Raw genomic sequence first — 24,729 nt, forward strand, 5'->3', positions numbered from 1 at the left:
CTTTCTAAAGTTTTGTGCTGCCTGTCGTTACTTCCCCCATTCTCTCTTTCTCCTCTCTGCCCCTATATCAGCAAAATAGCTGCGCGTCGGTCGAGAAGCGCTGCATAGCTTGCCGCGTTCATTCTCTCCGTGTCCCGCGTTCGAGCTCCATTGCCTTCGCTTTTTCCTCTTCCCTCGCTGAGTTGCACCGCACGCTTCACCCCTTCACCGTCTCGGCTTCTTCGAAGAGGAAAAGTCTTCCGATCAAGGCGATTTCCTGCTTGACGACTTCCGGATAGCTCTCTGGAATCTGTGCCGTACGTGCGGGGCGACCCCAGCACGTGCGCATCGTACGCGCGCCGACGCCGTGGCTTCCTCGCGGATAGAGGCGAGGTGCGCCCGATAGGCCGCTTTAGAAAGTCGGTTACACGTCGTGCTTGTGATAGAGAGCGTCCGGCCGCGCTCGCTGTTGCGTGGAACTCGATGCGATTTACGGACCCACGCCCAACGGGGGCCCCGCAGTGCGCGATGACGTTTCTTTGGCGGGGCCTGAATGCTTCGCGTATGTTGTTTGTAGCCGGAGTTTGGCTGCTGTTGGCGTGGCAGACAGGGTACCCGAAAAATATCTTCGTGCGCTAAAAACGCCGTTTACATGAACTGGACTGAGCACGGTGGAGTTGATTATTCAAGAGAAAGAACGACTTTTCAGAAGGACAAGCGTTACCAGTCCTCTACTCTCTTTCTCGATGTTTTCACTTCCCGTCAAAAAATTCGGCACCAACATTTAAGACTGCTTACTTGCAAGAATGCGGAGGCATTACTGTCCCTGGATGCACTAACAGCGATCCACACACTAGCGTATGACACCACCAGCAACGATGAACGATTTAATCACAATTTGAGCGCGAAAATTTGTTTTACAGGAAAGTAAATGGCGCAGTAACTGCCTGACATCTCGGTGGACGTTTCAACCGTGCCTTAATTAGAGGTAGAGAGTCTGGAAAAGCATACAATTGAAGGTGCATCGTCGGTTCCAATCCCTGTCGCAAGCTAGCCTCGAAACTGAATAGCACATGTGAGCTATATGCACCACTCGGAACGCTATACGACACCACTCTATGACACCGTCACCATATCACAGCACTCAGAACGCTGTAGGAAAAAGCCGCACGCCGAGAACGACGTGAAGCGATGCGGAGGAGTATACCGGGTGTTCAACCCTCCGTGGTTCAACCTAAGGCATTCTGCAGTGTTTAAAAATCGGCTTTTTTGAGTTAAAAGGCAGCTTTTTCGGCACAGCATTGTCAGCGGTGTAGCTATTCAAAATAGTTAGCTAGGACATGCCAACTGGTAGGCTGATTACCTAATACTGAATATTTAACTTTTTACCCAAGTTAAAAGTTTAAATTAAAAGCTTTTTTTAAATATATATTAACGGTCTACCTCAGTGTATTTCTTCTAATATACGCATGTTCGCAGACGACTGCGTCATTTACCGCACAATCAACAACATATACGACTAAACTGCTCTCCAGAAGGATCTAATCAGCGTTTCAGAATGGTGCAACAATTCACTAATGGCGCTAAATGCCAACAAATGTAAATGCATGTACAGCCATTGTCAAAAGTAACCAGGCTGCATTGTTTGCTTCAAGCTCGTACAGTGGAGCCCTTGTGGCTTTCCTAAAGGTCGACAGGTGTTTGAAGGTAAGAAGACCCCCTGTCCTTACCTTTAGCGACCATTTCAGCTTCAGGGAAGCTGTAAGGGCTCCACTGTATACGAGCTAGAAGCAAACCATGCAGCCTGGTTACTTTTGACAAAGACTGTACTTCTCCCGCCGGCGCAGTCCCTTTCCTTTCCCTTACGCAATTCTTAACACACCCCTGGAAGTAGTGCAGTTTTACAAATACCTAGGTGTAACCCTCTATCACGATTTGTCTTAGCGCGCACATGTCACTAACATTATCCCCGCAGCTGACAAAACATTAGGCTTTCTGAAACGTAATCTGCGAAACGCCCCGAAGCATATAAAATTACTAGCTTATATATAACTTGTCACGCCAAAACTCGAATACGCGTCACCTATTTGCAATGCGCACCAAGCATATCTCGCCGACGCATTATAATGAGTTCAAAATCGCGCTGTTAGATTTATTCATGCATCGGACTCATATAATATCAGCGTTTCATCTCTCAAAGCAGAATCTGGTTTATCACCGCTTTTCTGTCGACGTCGCATTGCCAGCCTTTCACTGTACCACAAGTTCTTTTTTTCGTCCCTTAATCAAGCACCATATATCACAGCAGCAACACGCATGTCATATCGAACCAGCCATCCACTTCAAGTTGCGCGTCCGCGTGCCCGGACCACCATCTTTACTGCCTCATTTTTTTCTTCCGAACCGCCACAGACTGGAACGGCCTTCCCACGAAATCGCTTCTACTACCTGCCCATATTCGTTTTTGCAACTTGTATCTGACCATTTTTTTCAATAACTGTTTACCATGATCTTTACAGTAAAGTTTCGCTTACACCAAAGCGAAAAGGTTCTTTTCCTCCTTTCCTTCCTTCGCACCAGAGGTGCCCCGTCGGAGACGGCTTTTGATGCCTTGAAGGCCGAAGGTCTAGCTAGACAATACTTGGCAACAACAGAGAACTTGCAGGGGATATAATTTGAAGCTTTATGTACAATAAATTACATATATACATACAATGTTGAGCAGTGAGCACAACAACATGGAACTGGCTAACACTTGGGGGAGGCCCCTACACGGCGTAGCCGAAGATGCGTTACATCTATCTCCGTAGCCCAGAACCCCTTTTCTGGGCTCCGGGACCCAGTTTTAAAGACACATGGGCCCGGCCCATATTCATCAGCATTCAATCGTGTCAAACCCTTAACACGATTGGTTATTAGCCGTGTGGCCCGCCTTCCAAGTTCCTTTCCATAAGGCACATAACCCTCTCTCAAATGAACATATTGTAAAAAGGGCATCATTTTAACTTAAAACAGCGAATTCCGAGAATGCACACACATACGGATTGTCCCCCTGGGTTACGTGCCCCGCCCCGCCCCACACTTTCACTGTATTAGAAAACTCTCTCCCCTATGGAAAGAAAAGCAAAACACCTAAAAACAACACGTCAAAACACTTCCGCGGGTACGTCTGTCTCCCCATTACCCGTGATCTTGACGGTTCTCGGAACTGGGGCAATTATCGGCCCCAACCCCAGCTGCGACAGTCGCGAACAACACCAGGGAGCGCAGAGCCACTTTCCGATACGAGTCGGATCACAATGGGCTGCCGACCCAGCAGCCGTCCTCCGGGGTCCGGGCGGCGACATAACTCAAGTGGCCGTCACTTTCCCCATTTAAGCAGGTGGCTGCGTCCGTCCTGTCCGGCGGCGTCTTCTGCGCGCGCCCGTTCCTTGAGACCGAGTTGTAGAGCCTCGGGGCCATACCGAACGCCAGCCAGCTGCACCGTCGCCCACAACCCCCATTCATCCGGACGCGCCCGGCCCCGCTTCGTCCAGCAGTGTTCTCTTTTCAAAAGAAAAGCGGTCGAACCTCCGAACGAAGCGTTCGAATCTTAATTGGGCCGCCACTGGTGTTTGTCAAGCCGCGGTGAGCTGTCGGCGTACGATGCAACGGTGGCGTTGACATTTTTATGGCTCTTTCTACACTGGCACAAAGCGGCCCCGGCGAGAAACCCGCGTCCTTCCCCGAAAGGGGACAATGGAAGGCTTGGGAGAGCCGGCCGCTCCCTCTCTGGCTGCTGCCCGTCTTGAACGCTAACTGCCGCCTTCCGCTTTGCGCCCACCTCGCAGCCCCCCCCCCCCCCCCCCCCCCGCCGGTGGCTCTCTGGAGTCTGCAGCGGCGACACAGGGGACAGAAAGAGGGGCGCTCCTAATGAGACCGCGCGCGTGCACAGACCTCCTTGGGGCCCGCTCAACGGCGAAGCTCCCCTCCCTTAGCCGCGAAGAAAGGAAGGGGGGTGGGGAATAAACACACATGGCGCATGCTAGCCCTCTACACTTACTGTTTGTATAAAAACCCACCGTTTATGTAAAACCCCTACGGGGACTTTTAAGGTAATAAACTGAACTGAACTGAACCGATATCCAACGGCCGGCCGACGGACGTCCGCGAACAGCCGGTGGTCGTTCGTGGGTTGTCCTATAGGCGTCCAAAGGGACATGTTTGTCTGGCCAACGGACGTCAATTTCGGACGTCCGTTCCCGGGTCTTTCTCGGATGTTTGCATATATGGAACATGCATGTTTTTTTTTGTGCCCGCGACGCAATAAAATGGAAAAGCAACTTGAAGTACAGCGAGCATATTTTATTGTGATTGTACATCAGCAAAGGACTAAGTTACTGTGAAATGTCTAACTCCTCAATAAGACGTAAAACTTCGAGCGCACACTCATTTTCCCACTTCCATGGTGCAGCGGAAGCGAAAAGCTTTCTGCAAAAAAAAAAAGAAAATAAAGGTTAGTCCTCCAGCCTACGTCAAATCTCAGTAGGCCATGATAAATTCAAAAATGCTTGGCAAATTTGTCATTCGTATTCACGTTAATGAAGCCCAAAATAACACAGAGGTGAGAGACACACCAAAATATATTTATCATCCGTGACACGAGAAAGTACTGTATGCATGCAAGAGGCCAAAAGCTTAGGAAACTGAGCATTTCTCATGATGGTACCCGCCCTACAACCCACTTGTTACATGCAGTCTCGAATTCCAGTGAAGTTCTACCCTCCTTGAGCAAAAACAAGTGTCAGAAGTGCTGACAAAAAGATTATGCCTATACCCAATTGCAACAGACTACGATGATTTCACGAATGCTCGGCAACTTTGACAATGCCATTCATGTTAATGAAGCCCACAACAGCACAAAGAGGCAAGAGACGTGGCGCAAGTCTGAACCCACCTGTAACACACACCACAATATAGTCATACCATAACTCCAACTCTCCCGCGAGAGAATGTTATAGATCCTGCTCTACTGCCATAAAATTAATTCCCAAGCATTGTAGTATACTTACGTTCGTAGGCAATTCACACTAAGCCTTCTTTCATCCGAAAGCGGCGAAGTACGGCATTCAAGCGTTCGAGGAGAACTTCAGGCGCTTGCCGCGTACTTCGAATTGTTCATGTTACACACATCTTTCGTCCACATACTAAAAAAAAGCCACACATTTTAGTAACAGAGTTCAAAAGGGGCACCACGCTTCGCACCATATTGACAACGGCGCCAAGGTAGATGTACTATGGTAGCGTAGGCTGCATAGAAGCCCATACGTTCAAAACATGGCGGCTCATGGTGCGCAGCCAGCGCCGTCTTCGAAATGCGTGGACAACTAAAAAGTGACGTCATAATTAAAACAAAAACGCAACGTTAAAGTCACGTGTTTTAGTGACGTCATATTTGTGACGTTAGCGTCACGTGCTGCTTGGCGGGAAAAATAAACTGCTGAACGCCGCGACGCTTCAGCGCGACACCCGACACGAGAATGAAGAAAAAAGACACGACGAGTGCCGACCACCAACGCTATTTTTAGGTAGTCAGTTCTCGTTGTGCCTTTTTCCTTCGTCCTCGCCTCAGGTGTCGCGCTGAATGTCGCAGGTGTAGCGCTGAAGCGATGAAATGTGATGCCGCCAGACAGGCTATCGCTCGCACATCGTGCAACCGCACACCTCTTTTTTGCGTACGGGGGCCCCATGGCCACAGACGATTCCCTTTTGGGGCAAAAGCGACAGAACCGCACCCAACCGAACGAAACTACACAGAAGCGCTGGCAAAAGGGAAGAGCGGAAACTGTACACGAACGATGCACACCAAGAACTCGAGCAACAAGCAACGAGGAAAAAGTAGGGCTAGCAGAATCGAGTTTCAAACAAAAGCAAGCAGAATGGTCAAAAGATATGACAAGGGTATGGCATCAGAGCACCGTCAACCTTGGCATCGTCCCGCTGCCATTGCCGCTGCTCTCAGCGAGCGCTGTCATAAAAATTTTTACAAAGCAAGCGCTATACTTTCTAACAAAATGCACACAAGTAAAACATTTTAAAAAGGAAACACTGCAATAGTTTTCGAATGGTTTTGAAACACAAAATATGTCCTAATTATTTTCCTCTTCTAGTCGTGTTTGTCCACTCATTTCATTTTGGCGCTTTAGTTCCACCCCTAATTTGATGTCGCTAGCACTTGGTTCTGGACCGCATTCAGGCTCCGGCTTCGCGACCTATTTCAATTGAGCCGCCGCGGTGGCTCAGCGGTTATGGTGCTCGGCTGCTGACCCAAAAGACGCGGGTTCGATCCCGGCCGCGGCGGCTAGGATTTCTTTGGAGGAGAAATTCTAGAGGCCCGTGTACTGTGCGATGTCAGTGCACGTTAATGAACCCCAGGTGGTCGAAATTTCCGGAGCCCTCCACTACGGCGTCTCTCATAGCCTTAGTCGCTTTGGGACGTTAAACCCCATAAACCAAACCAACCTATTTCAATTGACCTTGACGGCGCCGCACCGGGTGACTGATGGATTGGATTGGGCTGACCACAAGCTGCATTTATGATGATGATGATAGTGGGACTCGGCGGGAGCTTTGAATTTACGAATGGTTTCAATCGCGTTTGACCACGGCGGACACGATGTCGTTAAACCCCCCTGAAACGAAAACCGAATTTCATATAACATCCGGTATATGGAGGCTACCAAGGGCAGCCACAACAACCCATATGCAGGTGCAAAAGATGAAGCGTGCGAAGAGTGCTCATAATTGGTTTCGCCAGAAACATGTGCGTGGTTTTTACTCAACGAAGCATGCTTTACTGAAGCCAGCTCTGTCATGCCTTTTCGAACGCAGATTCTTTAAAGGGTCAGTCTACTCACCGAGATGAGTGCATAAATAATGGCATATTCTGGTAGTTGGCACCCTATAACATCAATAGCGAGGGGTCTGCGCCCGGTTTAGGCAGGAATTTATATTTTATTTCGGCGTTAAAAGTCGCGTAAAAATGCATGGTGGCGACCCCGAACGTTCATTTTGTTCAAGAAAGTGGTAGTCTTTTTTTGTAGAAGCATAAGTGAATATACTACGTACCATTTGTATGCCCCAATGTCAGAGAAACGTACGTTTTGTTCTAGTAAACTGTAGAAGGCGTACCGCTCGCTTTTTCTGTAAATCACATGAATATTTATAGTTACACGTACGCAAAACGCAGGCACATTCCCACTTTTACTTCAGCGTATGCTAGCAGAGACGCAAAAATAAACTCAGCCTATAGTGGCGCCATCTGGTCGTCAGGACGGGAACCATTGCTGTAAACAAACCGACTCTCCACTTAAGCCTAGCAGCGGCAGAATCGTCACTCTAATTATTAAAATAAAGCAAATTTATCTCTTATATGCTTTCTTATAGGCTAGATGAGACGAAGCGAAAGACAGGCGCCCCATTTATGGCCAGTGAACGCACTGAAAAAGGCAGCAACAACGAGAATTCAGTCCGAAGCGAGAGGTCCGGCTTCGACGGGCGCCGCCATGTTTGTCGCCGCGCGGCGGAAATCCAGATGGTTGCCAGATGAGACTACCATCTCATACAGATGTGTTCCCACATTAATAAATTCTATTTTAAAATGTTCTACCGCACTCCTTGGCACCACAGCTGGCTAAACGGTAATTTGAGTAAAGAGCTATCGGTTGCCGCAAAGAAAATATGGTCGATAAAATTCAGTAGACTGACCCTTTAAGTGCGACAAGAGACCGCCGCCATTACGCTGCTGCTTTGGTTTGTTATCGCAGCTGTTACCCTTGCTTCCTTTTCGGGTGTTCCTCGCTCGTTCATCGAGCGTGGCAGACACAATAGGCCCAGCGACGCCTACCTAAAGGAAGCACAGTGGCGGCGGTTACGGCCGCATCACTTGGAACACGAAACGCGCTGTCTCAGCAACAAAGAAGCGCCACAGGAATGATACGAAGCGATTAAACGAAACGACGGGGTAAAAAAGAAGCACAAATCTGCCGTGATTTTGTCTATCGCCAGTACTTCCGTCTTCTGCGTGCAAACAAGCCTGGTGTTAAATAGAAACGCCTCAGTCACAGAATAAACGGCCTTTTAAGCAGTTGAAAGTGGTGCTTGTTTATGAACACTGTTGTGTTTACGGTCGTGCCTCTTTAATATGGACACTTTGGTTCCCGAGCAAAAGTCTCCATAAAACAAGTCGTCCGTAAAAACGAATCGTGCAGAAAAACGAAAAGAAAAAATGTTCTGAAAAAATAAAAACTCTACATGATTACGGACTGCCCCTCCGCAAAGCAGCGGGCAGTGAGCTGGAAACCGGGCAACCTTGGAAGCTCCGGGTGCGTTAATCGGGTCGCCATTATATTTAAAATCACGCGGTGCAGGTATTAGGACGTTTGGAAAGCCTAGTGGTCCATAAGACGCGTGAGGGCGCCTCTTGGTGTGATGAACTACCTGCTGCTAGGACTGTTCACACTCCAAAAGCTCTGTACTGACTTGGCTGACAGCTGCGGAATGTGGTTTTCAGCGTAGCGCAAAGGAAGGCTTTTTTTTTTTCGCAGCCATTTATGCAATGCCACAAATGGTAAGGCGCGTCGACTGGGCACCTTCCCACTGTACAGCACGGAACCGCACACGCACACACTACATGATATTTACACTTCTCTACTGCGTTTTGCTGGTGTTGTGCGCTGAAGACACAAAGGGCGAAACATCTGGCACAGGCGCTCGGAATTTTGTCTCATTGCTGTCCGTATTAACGGAACCCTATGGGCTCCGCACATTTTCACCTGTGCATCGTCCGGACAGCGAGTTCCCATTTTAACGAGGCGTAAATACATTAAAAAAGTTTGGTCCCGAGAAAAACTGTCCATAATTCGGGTCGTTCATGTTATATTAATGGGGTCCATATTAATGGGGTGCACGACTGTCGTGCTTTAAGCAGCGTTTGTTTATCAACACCATGTCGTCCACCGCTTCCGTTCACGAAACACAGCTGAATGTCGCCAGTTTTGAAATAATTCCATGTAATAATCGCCTGGGACGACGCACGCAGCACATTTAGAAGACCACTTGTGTTGGCTTCTTGATTATTTCGGTCTTTATTAAGTGGCGGCCGTATCAACCCGAACCATTTCCCAAAGTAGTGCCGGTAAAGCCCCATAGCCGTCTACTTTTTAACTTGTATCCCACTATAGATGCCCTACCCACTACATCTACTGCGAATTCTGTGATTATCGCCACGTGACTGCCGTCAGTGTCGACATCCGTCATCACAGCGGAATATCTGTTCTCGGGCGAGATGATGAGGTGCTGTACTTTAGCTCCTGCAGCTAACTCGACGCAGGATCAAAATTTCGGTTTAGGACAACTTGGTTCGCGATGCAAGATGCAGATGAGATTAGTGCAACTGAATTAGTACATGAACAGGCTTTTTTATTCGCACTTCATGCACCATTCATTGTCACCCTTCGCATTTCCCATTTTACCTCAGCCGTGCGCATATTGCTTATTTTTCCAGGGTTACCCGTCGACACCGTTATTTTATCTTTTAGTAAACTAGATATCTGACGCAATAGCCATTTAAGACTAAATTCGAAACTGGGGTGGCTGACACCGTTCACGCCCTGCTATCCACATGCTGCCATAGAGTTAATATAACCAACTCTAGAGGGAAAGCTGGCCATTGAGCCCATGCATACCAGTGGGCAACGCATGAACGCCGCCATGATCCAGCGGTTTGTGTATGTTGCCAGCTGTTTAGACACTCTCTAAATCTGGACAAAGAACGGAGTTGGAACCTGGCAACGTAGACCGTGGGAAGATGGCGGTATGCAGAGTAGCTATCGACTACTCTAAACTGCTGTAAACAACGGGAAAGTCGCCGCGTTTAGACCATTTCCAATTGTATGCAGTGTCGCATACCGACTACAGTTTCATGTAGGTGGCTTGTGTGTACTGAATTGTTATTTGAAGGCAAGTACCGCGACTGTGACGCGCTTGGAGTGTATTTCGTCCGTAGAGCGCGCGGAATTTTGCATGTCCTCCGTTGCCGAGTGCAAATACACGTCGGAAATTTGCTTTGGCCCCAAAAGGACGAACACAATTCGCAAAGGAAACGTATGCCCAAGGTAAATGGAGCAACTGCTCTGCCTGGTTTCTTTTGAATGTTCAGCGTTATGTCGAAGGTTTGTTAAACTAGCGCGGGCCTCTCGCATTTTTTTTTATCCTTCGTCTTCGCCGAGCAAGACTGCGCCGTGTCTTTACTCGCGCAGGACGAGCTCATAATGGGTTTTTTTCGTACTCAGCAACGCCCAGAGCTTCATCACGAACGACTGAAACAAGGTGGAGGCAGAAATATATGAAACAGCATGTATCGCTCGAGAAACTTTCGTTCGATGTGTAGCATTGGGCACACTAAATTGTGGGTGATTGGTTGGTTGTTGTGGTGCTTTTGTGTTTTGTGCTTTTGCTTCTGATGTATGACACTACTTTTTTTGCTGAGATTTTTTTTTATTCCTCTGTTTGGTTCAAAAACCTATTTATGAGAAGCTAGTGCCGCTAGTGCTGTATGCGCACGGGATACAAAAGTGTCCTGCCATTACGTGTATGCTGTCTTGTTTTCATGCCGATTTCCTGTCACTGGCTCTGTTCGGAGCGATAATGAGCTGTGTCACATGCTTGAACTGAGGATCATTAGTGTGCCTCTTTTCCGTCTAATAAACAGTTGGTAGAGTGCGTATGTCTTGTCCTTCTTCTTGTGCCGTTGTCGTTGCGGGGCCGTTCATTTCAACAGTGTTACCTTTAATTACCGCATGCATTAGTGCTGAAAAACGTGCGTTTAAAATTACGTTTAAAACGTGCGTTTAAAAAGCGTATAAAAACGTGCGTTTTAAACGTGCGTTTAAAGAAACGTGCGTTTAAAAAGCACGCGCGTTTAAAATTTTTATACCAACTGTTGTATAACGATTATAACATCAATGTATCAAAATATATTTGCACGTCCCAGACTCGACCGACACGACACAAACATGCACTCACTCTAACTGATTATTCCTATCGAACAGATGCACTTAAACATTCATTTTTTCCTGTAGCCATCCGAGAATGGAACAAACTGGATGCCTCGATTACTCATGCGCCGACCTTAACAACGTTCGCTACAAGGCTCGAGGCCAGTATTGCCGCAGTGATGCACATGGGCCTCTGGGTATTGATAATCCGTTTCACTTCCGTTCCTTCTTGTCGTCTTAATCAGTGCATCACCCCTTGCGTAGTCATAGTTTGTCTTCCTGGGTTCGATTGTCCGCTATCATTCAGTATTATTATTGTTTCCATCATATACGTATCTTGTCTTGAGCGCCAAGGTTTTTTCTTTCATTTTTTGTTTTCGCTTCTACGTGCATGTTGTTCACTGTTAGCAGTGTTTGATCACTTCATATGGTAACCTTGTCTGGAGCTGTTTGTACATAGTTTGTCCTCAGGTAGGCAAATGAACCACTGTTCTACCAGATTTATCTTTGCATGTGTTCTTGCCGCATTTTGAAATTTGCTTGTGTTGTGTGATGTAGTTCTTGCCTCAGTGTAACTGTTGTGTATGCCCACCTGCTAGGGCCCCGTAAAGGGGCCTGCAGTATTGAAAATAAAATAAAATAAAAATGCATTTAAGCAAGAACACCTACATCCTTTATAAGTAGCACCAATGTGTACTCTGTCAAGCAGATTGAGGCAATGGCGTTAAGAAAGCCGAATACCGTGAAAAAGTAAACGGCAGCAAGGTTGATTCGCTTCGTGTCATCGGCCTATAAAGAGAAATTCAGAGAACGGGAGATTTTCGTTCACACCCTTTGCAGTTGTCGCGAACTGTGCATATGTACCACTTCCCACGTTTACTCACAAAATGATGCGAAATGTCCGATTCTTTTGGAGCTTTTGACATGCATCAACGCACAAAGGTGGCATCGCGGTGCACGAGAGCGCGAGTGACTCCTTGTCGTATGCAGCTCCTTGCATTAAGTGCATTGATCCCATAGCTTAAAGGGGTGGAGACACCAAATTTTGAAGCTATAAAAAGCCTGCCATGGGATTCCTATGTATGCAAGGGCACTCACAGCCAGGTGTTGGACGCAACAAACGTTTAAAAAATATTTTAATTCGGTTCCAAAGATTACCTAAATGCTCACTCTCACGTTCTAGACCCATCGCTAGCGCCATCAACCATGACGTCACAAGGGGTGTAGAAAAATTAAAGTTTTAGTGACGTCATACCAAAATACAGTGACGTACGATGAGCGGGGCACAGCCGCGTGAGCGCAGTCGACGCACCAGCGAGCCGCGTTTGCTGCTAACCGCCACTCGCTCGGTTTGCGGCGCGCCGTTGCGAACAGCGTCGCAACGTCCGAGTGCAGCTCGTTGCCTGCGTCCGGCCTGCTAGATGTGTACGGCGGGCCGCTCGCTGCAACAACAACGACGGGAAGTGGCAGCCAATGCGAGCGCGGAGAGCGGCAGCGTCATGATGACATAGGCGCACTCCTTGGAGCCGGGCGGCCTGCGCCAGTCTTCGTGCCGAATGCCGGCATCTGAAGAACGCGATAGTATTGTTTGTTAACGTTCATAGCAAACCCTGGGATATATGAATATCAAAAATGCATCGTTTCTGACGATCGCTGGCAAATACCGAGTTCCTGGTAGAAGTGATGACTACGATGCAAGCAAATTTCATCCCATAGCCGGTTTTGTGCTGCTGCTGCTGCCTGGTGCGGCTCGCCTGCCGTCTGCTAGCTCTGTTGCTGAAGACGTCGTGGAAATCGAACATATCTTTTATTATGGGACGAGTTCACAGTAAAGGGGTGCCGAGCGGAGCACGTTTCTGAGCGCTGGCCAGTCCCGAAGCGCCCTCAGCTGCGGAGTCGATATGCGAAAGCAGCTAGGCCTAGCGACGACTAGGGCAGTCTGGGACCAGCGCGAAGGTCGTCGGCCGGCGTTGCCGCAGGCAGTGTCGCTGCCGAAAGATCCACTTTTAGCACAGTCATGCTGTCGTATCTCGAATCTAGAAAGCATCCTTTCTGGTAGCATGGCTGTTTTGTATTTTCTTGTGCGGACGTGAAGTACGCCGAGTCTGCCGGCCGGTAGGTCAGCCTGGATACCGCCTGCCGACGTCATAAAAGCGAGCTAAAGAGTGTTCTTGACGTAAATAATAAACCATGGGACAAGAAATGTGAAAAAAGTGTCATTTTTGAGGATCGCTGACCAATACTGAGCTGCTAGTAGAGGTAACAACTGTGATATGAGCAAATTTCTCACAACCGCGCCTAGCAGCTGCCGCTGGCGCGACGTTGTGGTCCGGCTCGCCTGGCGCCCGCTAGCTCCGCTGCCGAAGGCGTCGAGGAGATTGACCATACTATTATTTTATTGTGAGGTGATTCTGTTAACACTACAGCTATTTGTGAAAAGTAGGCCTTTTATTATAGCGCAGGCGACTTCCGAAGCGCCGGCCTAGCGACGACCACGGCAGCCAGGCAGCAGCAGAGCTCGTCGCCCGGAGCGCCCGCGAGCGGTGCCGTTGCCGAAAGCTCCCAACATAAGCAGACATGCTTTGTCGCTGCTCGAGCATAGCTGGCAGTTCTGATAACAAGGCGATCTTGTCTTTTCTTGTGATATTTGTACGCCATCCCAAGCAGCGCTCAGGTACTGCTGCACGGCAGCGAAGTGTGACACCGGTTGTGGGCGCAGCTTGGGTAGAGCGGCGCAGCGATGCTTACTGGCATTTTGCAAAGTGTTTCGCATCCTCACGCGAACCCGGAAAGGCGATATTAGCGTGCGAACAAAAAAAGTCGATGTCCTCACTCATTGGAATCAGATCTGTCAGAATCCGAGCTAGTTGTTTGTTTTCATGCGCTGGTCAGCACGTGTGTGGGAAAGCAGACGATGCAGCAGTAGGTGCGTCACAACTTTTGTGGGCCCACGTGACCAAGCGAAGCAGTTGATCTTCCCCCTCTGTGACGTCACTGTACAACTCGGCGTTCCGAAACCGAAACCGAAAATCGTTCACCTAAAAATGCTATAATAAATTATTCACTGTGAATATATGAATATTTGAGTGTGTATCGTGCTCCCTGGAGCCATAAGAAACGTTTGAAACTAAGAACGCGCGAACCACAAATTTGGTGTCTCCACCCCTTTAAGCAACTTGAAATCAGATTCGAAAGCAGAAGTTTAAAACCGAAACTCCGAGAGCGTTTTCCCAGTTTACTCGTGAACATTTTCACAATCGTCCGATATTAAAAGAAATAACCACAATCAGTATGCTAAAGCTTACAAAACCTATTTAAAACATTGAAAATACGCGTATGAGTGACATAAAATTATTTTCTCTGCCACAGTTTTCCAAATTCAAGTTCAAACTTCACCCGCCGCCGCGGTGGCTCAGTGGCTATGGTGCTCGGCTGCTGGCCCGAAAGACGCGGGTTCGATCCCGGCCGCGGCGGCTGACTTTCTTTGGAGGAGAAATTCGAGGCCCGTGTACTGTGCGATGTCAGTGCACGTTAAAGAACCCCAGGTGGTCGAAATTTCCAGAGCGCTCCACTACGGCGTCTCTCATAGCCTTAGTCGCTTTGGGACGTTAAACCCCATAAACCAAACCAAACCATCAAACTTCACCCATCCTTGACTTCGCGAGAAAAAACTGTGCTGGCCACATTAATGTGCTGTAAGATGGCGTCCAAGATGGCGACTTACATGCGTGGACCGCTTTGCTGGCTCAGCTTTACCCCCCTGCATGCTGCATCTGGTACCTGCGGTATGGAAAAAGACGGCAGTGGCGTTTTCTTAAACAACAACTATGAGCAATGCGTAAATAACACCAGCCAGAGTTAATAATATTGCATACATGCGGTCAACAGTCCATAAAAAGTATTTGCGATGTCAAACTTTGGGCGTACCTATATACAGTGTATACATAACCTTCATATTCTTGTTTTGAGTGTATTCCAAATATTGCCAACCACCGCGGTGCACCTCAGTGGTTATGGTGCTCGGCTGCTGACCTGAAAGAAGCGGGTTCGATCCCAGCCGCGGCAGTCGAATTTCGATCGAGGTGAAATTCTAGAGGCCCGTGCACTGTGCGATGTCAGCGCACGTTAAAGAACCCCAGGAGGTCGAAATTTCCGAGCTCTTCACAACGGCGTCCCTCATAGCCTGAGTTGCTTTGTTACGTTAAAACACCATAAACAATAAATCTAAACTAACTGATAGGCTATAGTTTGAGATGAAATATGAAGACTAAAAAAAAAGAACACATCTTTGCTGACATCGCAAATGTCATGAATTTAAAGTATCGGCAGCTCCTCGCGATACCCTTTCCCGAGCACGAGATGATGGCGATTTCCCGAAAGGTAAATTTATGGTCTGAGGCTGACAAACTGCGTGTAAGAAACAATGTGAGCCTTACAAAAATGGCTATTGAGTATCAATTACAACGCTATGGACTTGCTGAATATATACATCTGTAGCCCAAATAAGTGTTTAATGATGTTTTCTATTCATTCCCTATTAGTAATCGGCCACCGATGCTTCACAAAAATTTATTGACCTAGCACAATAGATCATACTGAGCTTTTGGCGACACTAAATTTAATGCTAAAAAGTTGTCGGCAGCACAGTTTGCAATGGTTGTACTGGATATCCATACCTTAAGGCACACTCAAAGAGCTGTATATTGTACATCTTCAAAACAGTAAAACCTTGTTAATTGGAATTTCTGGGGATTTCTGTTAATTTAGATTTCAATCTGTGAATTCATAGTTGGCCCCTCAAAAATTGCAAAGAACCGTCGCGTTATAGTACAGTTATTTGAAGAGAATCAGGCCGGCGGACGTCTACATTTGAGATAATAAGTATGCCGGCAAAGGCAATTTTTCGCAGTTCCGTCGGGCGGACCGAGAAAAATGTCTTAATTTTACAAAGCTGTGAAATAATAGATGGCCCCTCAAGGATGACAAAGAACAGTCGCACTATAGAACATTTATTTGGCGAGAATTAGGCCGACGGTCGCCTCCATCTGAGGTGAAAACTACGTGGCAAAGGCGATTTTTCGCTGTTCAGTCAGATGCTTACCGTAAAAGTGCAGCAAAGGCGTCGTGCACCAGTTTATTTTGTCCCGTGGAGCTCAGTACATAGGACAAACTGGACGATGTCTTAACACACAGCTTCGAGAGCACAGCCATAAGGTAAAAAAAACGACAAATATTCACGCGTTGTAGCCCACTGCCTCGCGTGCGAGGCGTGCTCGCCATGGCTGAATACACCGAGAGCTCTGTATAGGCACTTCGATAGGACAACGCGAGAGGTGGTTGGATCATATCGCATCACCAAAAACAGAAACATGCGCATCAGCAAATCGAATATATACCTACTCGATAGTGAAAGTGCATTTCTTGGCGCCTAAAATGTGGACTGTTTGTCATGTATATCTTGCATGTTTCTAAGCCTTTCATTACTAACCTCATCCTCGTGATGCCAGCCGCTCATCCGTATAAATTGTGTACCATGGCGAATAAAGTTTGTTGAAAGTGAGCGCTTGTCCTGTGTTGTCATTCCTTCAGTATGCATATTTCCGCGATGTTTGTTCCAACGGATGCTTACTCTCTGCACACAGTCGGGATTGTCAAGGAAGAAGGGCTTAAAAATGGTTAAATCCTCCGCGGCTTCCTTCACGGCACGAGGTGCAAACAGTGTAGCCTCCACAGGGGTTTTACCGCACGAACTACGAAAAGTGCGTCACGCGCCGGCAGTTTCGGTACACAGGGAAGATCCACGGGGACGGCAGCGGCGGGAGAAACACGCATCGACGCCGTAACGGCGAGACAGGTTCTGAAGAGAAAAGACCAATGACGCGTCAGTCAGCGTCCAAATGGCGCCCAGCTGCGCTCGGCTGACTGGCTGATGGCCAACGTTGTTTCAGGCCGGCGCGAAGCTCACAAAGGCGAAACCGAAACTATGCGGTCCGCCTACACTCGACCACGGTGCAAGATGTACGGGGTGCTCAAAATTTTGCTTTAGGAACAACAAAAAGCAAGTACATAAAAGGCATTATCGTGAATTAGTTATTTATTGAATTTATTCTCGGCATACTGGTAACGGGTTATTACAGGAGTGGCTTGGAAGAGGTGATCGTTTCTACAATTTTATAATTTGCCTTTATGCCGGAGAATTACCAAAATATACAGGTAGTGACGCATTACATGCTAATACGCAATCATTTTCAACAATGCATAAAAGAAAAAACTGCCTTGTAAGCAAGCGTTACAAATTTTCGAAACGTTGGCTACGACGTAATGCACAGGTCTAGTGCATTCCATAAGCGTACAGTCAGCGGTAAAAAAGAAGCCAAAATAAGTTGCAGGAGAATTCCGGCAGCTTACTTAGGTGCATATGTCTGGTTCCTCTTGTACGTTTCCTGTTTGTGAAATTCGAAGAATTTAGCTTGAACTAGCTTCCAAGTAGATAAAGAGGTGCAGAAATTTTAATCGTTGCAGCTTTACTCGAGACGTCAAAGTGTGAAGACCTGCGCAATGTGTAAGTTCAGTCAATGAGCGAGTGTGATTGTATCGCTTATAAAGAAAGCGTGCCGCCTTTCTTTGGATCACTCCTAGAGTGTAGATATTATCTATCGTTTGCGGGAACCATGCATGCAATATTCCAAGATCGGTGGACCCACTGTGATGTAGGTGAGGCGTTTCGTCTTGCTTACATCACAGAGTCATGATTGACTGTCAGAGTCTTCTCAAGAGACGACTGTCCCGGGGCTCTTTGAAGAAGGAACAGCTTCTGCACTGCTGTGCTGGTTACTTTCTGCACGTGCGCTGTCTAGGCGAAGTCAGAGGAAATCATTGCAACCAGATACTGGTCTTTATTATTTAATAATAATACATATTGCGGTGTTGTTAAGCGTGTATGAAAAATCTAATTTCTCTTTTTATTTGACATTGAAATCGTTTTTCTGAATTATTTACTTCTGCCGCTTATCACACCTACGCGCTACATTATTTACAGCATTAATAAGTTTAATTTGGCCGTTAGTGTCATTGACCTCTCAGTAGAGCACGCAGTCATGTGTCATAACCCAATTTTACAGGCAACTTCATTTGCTATGTCATTTATAAATAATAAGAAGGCTAGCGGGATCTATCAGAAGCATTCGATCGGGTTTCTCATACAAAACTGCTCTCCAAGCTTACCCACATACTCGGAAACGGACCGATGCCGCTTGAAGAGGTGACTGATTATCTATCCGACCGACGACAGTTTGTACAGTCTGGTGAAATGTTTAGGGGAATCCCCAAGGTGGAGTAGATTTGTAATAAGGGAGTAATTACTCATTGACGTCCACCCGAGCGAAGCCTGAGGCACACCGGAAAGAACTTGAACTGTATCGGAAGTATAGCCACCAGATTGTACAAATTACTCATTGACGTCCACCCGAGCGCAGCCATACGGCTGCGCCGTATGGCTGCGCTCGGGTGGACGTTTATACTGTGACATAAGAAATGTCACAGTATGGAAGAAAATGAATAATTTGATAATATGGACACTACTTCCTCAGGCAGCTTGTTCCATTCCGAAACCATTTTGGTGAAAAAAGACATTTTAAAAAGATCAGTCCGGCATCTGTATTATTTAACTTTAAGTGGATGATCTCTTCGTAAATACATGTAATCAGGGTTGGCTATGTATTTGGTTCTGTCTATTCCAGTTCTTGAAGGAAATATATTATGCAATAATTTTAAACGCAGCACTTTCCTACGTTTTTGAAGTGAGTCCCAACCCAAAGATTTTTTCGCGCTCGTTACACTACAATATCGCCCATAGTTATTGAAAACAAAACAAACGGCCCAATTCTGAACTCTTTCTAGCTTTTGAACGTCAAGAAAGGATTTCGGATCCCAGACTGTGGAAGCATACAAAAGTATGCTTCTAACATTTGTATTATACAGCAGTTCTTTAGTCTTTAAAGGGAAAAGTTTAGCGTTACATCGCAGGAAGCCTAAAACACAACAGGCTTTGGCAGTAACGAAATCCACGTGACGATGCCAAGGCATTGAACTTGTTAAATATACACCAAGATATTTAAATTCCAACACTGAAAGCAGTCTGCCATTATTTATGTTATAAGTGAAAATATGGGGAACCTTCTTTTTAGTGAAACACATATGTAAAGATTTGTGTAAATTAATATGCATTCCCCAGTTCTCACACCACTGGGCCACTTTACACAAATTCTGTTGTAATGCATCGCAGTCACTTTGATTGTTAATAATTCTATACAATACACAATCGTCCGCAAAAAGACTCATGTATGAAGAAATACCTGAAAAGATGTCATTCATGTAAATTATGAACAGTAATGGGCCCAAGACGGATCCCTGAGGCACCCCTGATGTTACAGCCACCTCATGCGACTGTTTCCCGTTGACAACAACACATTGACGCCTAAAGCTCAACTGGTCCTTTACCCACCTAATAACGTTCTCATTTATGTTGCACCAGTATAATTTTTGTATTAGTATTAATAAGGAATGCGATACAACGTCAAAGGCCTTCTTAAAATCTAGAAATATACAGTCAACAGAATATCCCTTATCCAAAGCACTTGACAGGTCATGTACAAATTCGGTAAGCTGGGTGACATACGAGTAACCACTGCGAAAGCCATGCTGATTAGTATTTAATAATGAATGTATACTAATATTAGTATAAAACACGTGCTCTAAAACTTTACATAATACGAGGTCTGTTAGAAAAGTATCCGACTTTTTTTTTTTGCGAACACCTGATGGATACGAGACAAGCGCGCTTGCATCAGGTGACCTTGAATCTTCATGCCCATTCATGAATTTTTTCCCGCCTGCCGATAGCGTCAGTCGCTGGGAAGCAGCGTTTGAGTGAGGCAGTGTGCAGTGCTCTCGTCGGTTTTTTATTGCAAGGAAAATGGCGGAGTGAAAGGAGCAGCGCTACTGCAACAAATTTTGCTATAAACTTGGCGACAGCCGAGTGGAAACCATTCGAAATATTCAGGCGGCTTTCGGTGAAGATGCTATGAGTAGTACACAGTTTAAGCAGTGTTGCAATTGTTTTAAAGATGGCCGCACATCGGTGGAGAACGAGCCACGCTCCAATCGGTCATCAACATGCCAAAATGACCAGGTCATTGCCGAACTGAACGCTATGGTGATGCGGGACTGTCGCGTGACTATCCGAGAAATTGAGGAAGAGGTGGACATGCGCAATTTCTCCGCACATTCCATTATCACCGAAGATTTGGCCATGGAGAGAGTTGCGGCGAAATTCGTGCCGAAGCTGCTCACGGTGGAGCAAAAGCAGCTTCGTGTTGAAGTCTCACAGGACATGCTGGATTCCGCAAACAGTGACCCCGACTTCATCAACATCATAATCACTAGTGACGAGTCTTGGGTGTACAGGTACGACCCGGAAACCAGATCCCAGTCGTCAGAGTGGAAGCATTCCACGTCACCAAGACTTAAGAAGGCCCGCTAATTGCGCAGCAATGTGAAAGTGATGCTGACTGCTTTCTTTGACACCCTCTGTGTGGCAGACCACGAGTACGCACTCTACAGGGTCAAACAATGACCAAAGAGTACTACAGGGATGTCCTCCGTTGCCTACGTGATGCTGTGCGGCGCAAGAACCCGGAGCTGAGGTCAACAGGAAATTGGCGCACCCATCGCGCCAATGCTCCTGCACATTCCTCGCACTCGAATCAGATTTTTTGGTGAAAAACCAGACTCCTGTAGTTCAACAGACTCCTTACTGTCCTGATATGGCCCCTGCGCTTTCTGGCTGGTTCCCAAAATCAAAAGGTCATTGAAAGGAGCGCGATTTCAGACAAGGAAGAACATTATGGCTGCAACGACAGGAAGAACATTATGGCTGCTCCATTCCGAAAAGGGCCTTTTCGGAATACTTCACACAATGGCAGCACCGTTGGGAGAAGTGTGTGGAGTCCCAAGTAGACTACTTTAAAGATGACTAGGTTTGCAACGCTCCAGTTATGCAAGTTTTTTTTCAACGGTCAAAGGTCGGATACTTTTCTAACAGACCTCGTACACTGGTCAAGGACACTGGTCGATAATTTGAAACAACATTCCTAGGTCCCGATTTATGTATAGGTACAACATTAGCAAGCCTCCATTCATCAGGCAAAGAGCCGTCCTGTAATGACTTTGTGAAAAGAATTTGAAGGTACCTTGACAACGCAAAAGCGCAAGAAGAGAGCAGGACCGTGGGTAAGCCGTCCGGACCGGTGGCACTGTTATCTTTTAAGCGTTCTAAGAGCGACACAATTCCTCGCTGATCAAATTCAGTGTTCTCCATTGGTTCCGTACAGTTCAAGGCCAGGCGAAAATCGGCAGGGCTATTGCTGTCCTCGGTAGAAAACACTGAGCTGAAAAACGTGCTAACGCACTTGGCTTTCTCCAGATTATCATGAACGATACTTCCGTTGTGATCGAGTGGTGGGTTAGACAATTCATACTTTCTGTATTTTTTTTATGTACTGCCCAAACTCTTTAGGGCGATCCTGGATACGCATGTCGAAAGAATGAAAGTAGGTAAATTTAGCCTCTTTGACCGAAGCATTCATTTAACTGATCCATGTTATCTTGCGACGGATTTCTTTTGAAGCGCGCATATAGTTGATGCCTCTTTTCAACGACTCTGCGCAGTGCTTTTGTAAACCATGGCTTGGTTTTGCTGCGACGTTTCGTCATCACCCATGGCGGCACATATTCCTCCCGCAAATCAAAAACTTTGGCTGTCAGTGTGCGCCACAGCCCATCAACGCTGAGTGAATCAGACAATGTTTCGTAAACATCGACATAGGATTCAAGTGCCCGGGCTATCTCGGGGAAATTTGCTTTTCGATAACTGTAAATGCGCCTATTGCCACAGTCTTCAAGTTTAACATACTGAAAGTTTATTTCCTCTAAAACGCAACTGTGATCACTGATACCGGGCACTACAAGGGTAGAACAAGCTGCCGATGGTTGGTTAGCCCATAATAAATCCAAAACATTGTTACCACGGGTTGGCTGCAGCACTAATTAGGATAAGCTAAATGAATTGCATAGATTTAACAATTCTTTGCCTACTGCAGAATTGGCTCTAAACGGAAGACATCCTGAGCTCCAGTCTAACTCAGGAATGTTAAAATCATCTCCAACAACTAAACTGTCAGCTTTAACAGTTTCAATCATATCAGTTAGGTCGCTTATGGGTTTAAGTTGACTTCCAGATGGCCTGTAAAACGAGCAAACGGATAGTAATTTACCATTTAGGAGTATAATTTGAGCCCATACTGCCTCACTTGTCCCAACATCAATTTCCATCTTACGAGAACTAAGACGTCCACCAGGATAAATACGCCTCCTCCGTGCCTGTCTCGATCCTTTCGATAGCTGATATAGTTACTCGGAAAAACTTCGCCATCGCTAACATCCCCATCCAGCCATGATTCACATCCGATCACAACGGAAGGTCTCGCCATGTCAATTAGACCATTTAGCTTGTCCACTTTATTCTTAATACTTCTGGAGTTTAGTACTAGAATCGACAAAACATAGTGATCCGGCTTATAGCTTGTCAAGAAGCTCGAACTACCTGCCCCTGAGATTCGTCGTAAATGTATTTGACGCTATTGGAGTAAAGGACGTCGTATTTCAGATGTGCTTTGCCATTGGGTCCCTTGCGAGTTTTGGCGTAATCCCATAGCATTTTCCTCTTGTTTCGTACTGGTTCAGAGAAGTCCTCTGAAATGCTAGTAGAACTTCCTTTCAATTTTTTCGCATTTGACAGAACAGCCTCTTTCCCTTTTAATGAACTAAAATCAACAATTTTCGGGCGAGTTCCTTCTGAACGGAACCGTCCGAGGCGATGGGCTCTTTCGATTCTGGGGTCTATTCCCAGAGTAGACCTACACAAATCTAGGACAAGTTTTTCAGAAATTGGTTGTGACTCGTGTTCATCCTCGTCCTTAATTCCATACAAGAGCAGACTGCACCATTAAGATCCATTTTCAAGATCGCCCACTTTCTTCATCAGAGTCTGCCACTCAGACCGCTGTCTTTCACTACTCGCGCCTACAGTCCTCTACAGCGGCCCGCATTTCCTCAAGACCTGCAATCTTTGCTTCTAAATTGGCCATACGGGCATTCAGATCCGACATAGCTGTTTTGTTTTCATCCTGATAACCCTCGATAGTTGCCAGTTTTTCCTTAATTTCTGTCTGGCCTTGCAAAAGCTGCTGCAGGATCGCATCGCTAGGTCCTAGGTTAACTTCTATGTCGCCACACAAAACCAGAAGCAAAAGGTAAAACGCAGCTCTTAGCAATAAAGAAAAACGACACCTTCCGCGTAACATGGGTCTGTGTGCTACAGAATGAGAAAAAACGCATACATACAATACAGTCCTTCAGTCTGCTCTTCCCTTCAGTCTGCTCCTTCTAACTGAAATGAATACGCACTCTGCTGGTACCGACGTTGCTGGAACGCACAGGTGCTTCCTAGCCACTTCAGAGAGTGGTGCTGTGGAGCAATGCCAAGACCTCCAGAATTCTAGGGGGTTGCTCTTTTTTTCCTGTGGCTGTAACTCCAGGTACTGGCGGACCACTAACTCTGCGTTAGAGGTTGCGGTTGAGGGTTCCTGTTGCCGTCCCTTAGGAACCGCAGAATTTTGCTTCCTGTCGCAGCTTCGCTTGAAATCGCCTGCTTCTTAGTTGGTTCAACTTCAGGACTAGCTGGTAGTTCCGACAACTGCCAGCTTAGTTCACCCCCCCCCCCCCCCCCCACCCCCCCAAACACGCAATGGCGCGGTCTGCGTTTTCTCGAAGTAAAAACGCTCTCTCCTTCAGTCGCGGGTCCACCAGTGTTGCAAGATATGTTAACTGTCTTTCTTCATAAGTGTCCATTCTTGCAAGGAGGAGACGCGCTCCCCAAAAACTTCTTTACGAACTTCTGTTTTCTGCATTCTGGGTTTTTTGCGCAAAAGACACGACACAAAAGAAACGAGGTGGACAGGACAAGTGCTTACTAACAACTCAGGTGTTTATTGACGGAAGATTTGCTTAAATACAGCAGTTGCTCTTATCAAACAAGAAGAGGGAAAGAAAAGACTTCGCATACATGTATACATATCAGATCAGCACAGATCCCATCATCGCACGAGTGAATGCATGCTTCGAGCTCTAATTCTGCGCAAGATAACTGATTTCTTTTTTTTGAGAGCAAAATTGAAGGATTGCTGACACACGAGTTAGCCGATTTTCCTATCTCATTAGCCTCAATTATCTCTCTTCCAAGTTGAGTCTTGCACCGGCGCAGTACTGACGTTTTTTCGAGCGCGGGAGTGCAGTTGCGGCAATTCCGAATGTGTTCTATCATTTTGCTACCTGGCTTGTTCCTGACATCTCTTGCGTGCTCCCTCAGCCTTTCATTACGGCACCTCCCAGTTTGGCCAATGTACTGCTTACCACAGGCCAGCGGTATCGAGTACACAACGCTCTTTTTACAGGCCACGAATCGCTGCTGGTGCCGCTTCGAACAAGCGACGGCCGCATCCTCCGCATTCACTCTCTTGCAAATCCTGGAGAGTTTTTCTGGAGCGTTAAAAACCACTCTAACACCAGCCCTAGCACCGATCTTCTTAATATTATG

At 46.7% G+C, this 24,729-nt stretch overlaps 1 protein-coding gene across 1 annotated transcript in view; it reads left to right on the top strand.

The window, feature by feature from the left end:
* The window catches only part of LOC149361090 (uncharacterized), a 110,104-nt gene that overhangs the window by 18,692 nt on the left and 66,683 nt on the right, over positions 1-24,729 (top strand). The gene's annotated exons all lie outside the window — the stretch shown is intronic.

Source organism: Amblyomma mixtum, chromosome 2 (assembly GCF_055824585.1).
Source record: "Amblyomma mixtum isolate Tamu chromosome 2, ASM5582458v1, whole genome shotgun sequence".
Lineage (NCBI taxonomy): Eukaryota > Metazoa > Arthropoda > Arachnida > Ixodida > Ixodidae > Amblyomma > Amblyomma mixtum.